The sequence below is a fragment of the Mus caroli genome, unplaced genomic scaffold, assembly GCF_978045245.1.
Source record: "Mus caroli unplaced genomic scaffold, Mus_caroli_1 scaffold_7, whole genome shotgun sequence".
NCBI classification, from domain to species: Eukaryota; Metazoa; Chordata; class Mammalia; order Rodentia; family Muridae; genus Mus; species Mus caroli.
In genome coordinates, this window is record NW_028227262.1 from 142,804,946 (window position 1) to 142,808,444 (window position 3,499).

Consider the following 3,499-nt stretch of genomic DNA (forward strand, 5'->3'; position numbering starts at 1 on the left):
CTACTTTGCTAAATATGTCTATCAGCTGAGAGTGTTTTCTGGTGGAATCGTTAGGACCGTTTACATATAAAATTATATAGTCTACAAAGAAAGACTCTACCTTCTTTCTTTCCCAGTTGTACCCCTTCATTTCTTTTACCTGTCTTATTGCTCTATCCAAGACTTCAAGTACTACATCAACCAGAAGTGGGGAGGGTGGATATTCAAGTCTTGTTTCTAATTATAATAGAAATGCATTGAGTTTTTCTGTATTTAGGATAATGTTGAATGTGGGCTTCTTGACCATTGCCTGTATTATGTTGAGATATGTCCACTGTATGCTTATTCTCCCAGAACTTTGGTCATAAATGAATATTGGATTTTATCAAATGACTTCCCTGCATCTGATGAGATGGTCACATAATTTCTGTTCTTCTGTTTATTTATGTAGCAGATTACATTTATTTTTCTATTTCTCTCCTTTATTCAACCTTAGACAACCAGTATCTTACTATCATTTACAAGAATTTAGACATTTTATATAAATTGAATCACACTAGCAGTGGTCTATTTTTGTTTGTTTGGGGTTTTTTATTGTTCTTGTGGGTTTTTTTGTGGGGGGGAAGCCTCAAGGAAATTTATTTTTTATTTATTTACTTTTATTTATTTTTTCAATTAGGTATTTTCTTCATTTATATTTCAAATGCTATCCCAAAAATCCTTCAAACCCTCTACCCCCAATCCCCTACCCACCCACTTCCACTTCTTGGCCCTGGCTTTCCCCCGTACTGAGGCATATAAAGTTTGCAAGACCAAGGGGCTTCTCTTCCCAATGATGGCCGACCAGGCCATCTTCTGATACATATGCAGCTAGAGACACGAGCTCCAGGGGTACTGGTTAGCTCATATTGTTGCTCCACCTATAGGATTGCGGATCCCTTTAGCTCCTTGGGTACTTTCTCTAGCTCCTCCATTGGGGGCCCTGTGTTCCATCCAATAGCTGACTGTGAGCATCCACTTCTGTGTTTGCCAGGCACTGGCATAGCCTCACAAGAGACAGCTATATCAGGGTCCTTTCAGCAAAATCTTGCTGGTGTATGCAATGATGTCAGCATTTGGAGGCTGATTACGGGATGGATCCCTGGGTATGGCAGTCTTTACATGGTCCATCCTTTCATCTCAGCTCCAAACTTTGTCTCTGTAACTTCTTCCATGGGTGTTTTGTTCCCAATTCTAAGAAGGGGCAAAGTGTCCACACTTTGGTCTTCGTTCTTCTTGAGTTTCGTGTGTTTAGCAAATTGTATCTTGTATCTTGGGTATTCTGTTTCTGGGCTAATATCCACTTATCAGTGAGTACATATCATGTGAGTTCTTTTGTGATTGGGTTACCTCACTCAGGATGATGCCCTCCAGGTCCATCCATTTGCTTAGGAATTTCATAAATTCATTCTTTTTAATAGCTGAGTAGTACTCCAATGTGTAAATGTACCACATTTTCTGTATCCATTCCTCTGATGAGGGACATCTGGGTTCTTTCCAGCTTCTGGCTACTATAAATAAGGCTGCTATGAACATAGTGGAGCATGTGTCCTTCTTACCAGTTGGAACATCTTCTGGATATATGCCCAGGAGAGGTATTGCTGGATCCTCCGGTAGTACTATGTCCAATTTTCTGAGGAACTGCCAGACTGATTTCCAGAGTGGTTGCACAAGCTTGCAATCCCACCAACAATGGAGGAGTGTTCCTCTTTCTCCACATCCTCGCCAGCATCTGCTGTCACCTGAATTTTTGATCTTAGCCATTCTGACTGGTGTGAGGTGGAATCTCAGGGCTGTTTTGATTTGTATTTCCCTGATGATTAAGGATATTGAACATTTTTTCATGTGCTTTTCAGTCGTTCGGTATTCCTCAGGTGAGAATTCTTTGTTTAGCTCTGAGCCCCATTTTTAATGGGGTTATTTGATTTTCTGGAGTCCACCTTCTTGAGTTCTTTATATATATTGGATATTAGTACCCTATCTGATTTAGGGAGCCAAAACCATCCAGTGGAAAAAAGACAGCATTTTCAACAAATGGTGCTGACACAACTGGCAGTTATCCTGTAGAAGAATGAGAATTGATCCATTCCTATCTCCTTGAACTAAGATCAAATCTAAGTGGATCAAGGAGCTCCACATAAAACCAGAGACAGTGAAACTAATAGAGGAGAAAGTGGGGAAAAGCCTTGAAGATATGGGCACAGGGGGAAAATTCCTGAATAGAACAGCAATGGCTTGTGCTGTAAGATCGAGAATAGACAAATGGAACCTCATAAAATTACAAAGCTTCTGTAAGGCAAAAGACACCTTCAATAAGACAAAAAGGCCACCAACAGATTGGACAAGGATCTTTACCAATCCTAAAGCAGTGGTCTATTTTAATCACAACTTTTATTTAGCTCACTCCCTCGGGGGCAGAGATAAGCTTCTTAACATTTCCATACAATATTTCATCTTGGTAGGTCTCAGTAAGCATTAGTTCTATGGAAGGTAGATCACAATAAATATTTGCTTGGTAGATGAAAGAACTTAAACACATCATAGAGGTCAGAATAAGGGTCTCAGAACTTCAGTCTAAAACCACAGTTCCAGCAGGAACCTCCATGAGATGTCTACAGAATATATTGGCCACCTATGGTCTGGGCAAAGGGCACTCAAGGAACCACAAATACTTCAGTGACCAGAAATTGCAGGCCTCTGGGGACAACATAGTCAGGCATTGTTAGTCTGCTAGTGATATCCAGTTGTTTATCTACTTATTAAATTTAATTTTAAAGTGTTTAAGGGAAAGGAGTATAGTGTCTTCATATGTTTTATGCACACCTCACAAATATTTATGAAACGAATAAATTTTACTCTAAACACTTTTTCTGAAAGAGACTGTACTTCCTTTTTGCTAATTCATTATATTCTTTAAGATAAAACACGGAATCTGAGAAAGGTGTGTTGCTTCCAGTAGTGGATTTGGGGAAGATATTCTGTTATTGAAGAACTAACTGAAAGCATGAACATGAGTCAAGGTAGAAATTGCTGTCATTCAGCAACACATGTGTTTGCCGTTGACTCTCCCCACTAACATGCAAACTCTTCAGGATCTGAGATCAATATCTGTGCGGTTCACTAGCATATCCTGAGCATCTAGAAAAGTTTGGGGTGCATTAAAAGTACTCAATAAATATTTGTTGATGGAAGAGACAGGAGAAGAGGAGAGAAGAGACTGAGGGGAGAGAAGGCTATTTAATATGGAAATGTATAATAACTATGCATTTGTGCTAAGATCTGTCTTACTTAACCAATGTAAGTGATCTAAGAAACACACGTGCTAGAATCAAATTCTGTCCAAGACTATTGTGCAGTGGCATTCTGAAGCAATAAGAAAAAACTATAAAAGAAAAGAAAAGAAGTTGGCCGTATGACTGGGCAGGAAAATGGCATATAAGCTCCAAGTAGGCAGATGTAAGATGATAACACATCATTGGAA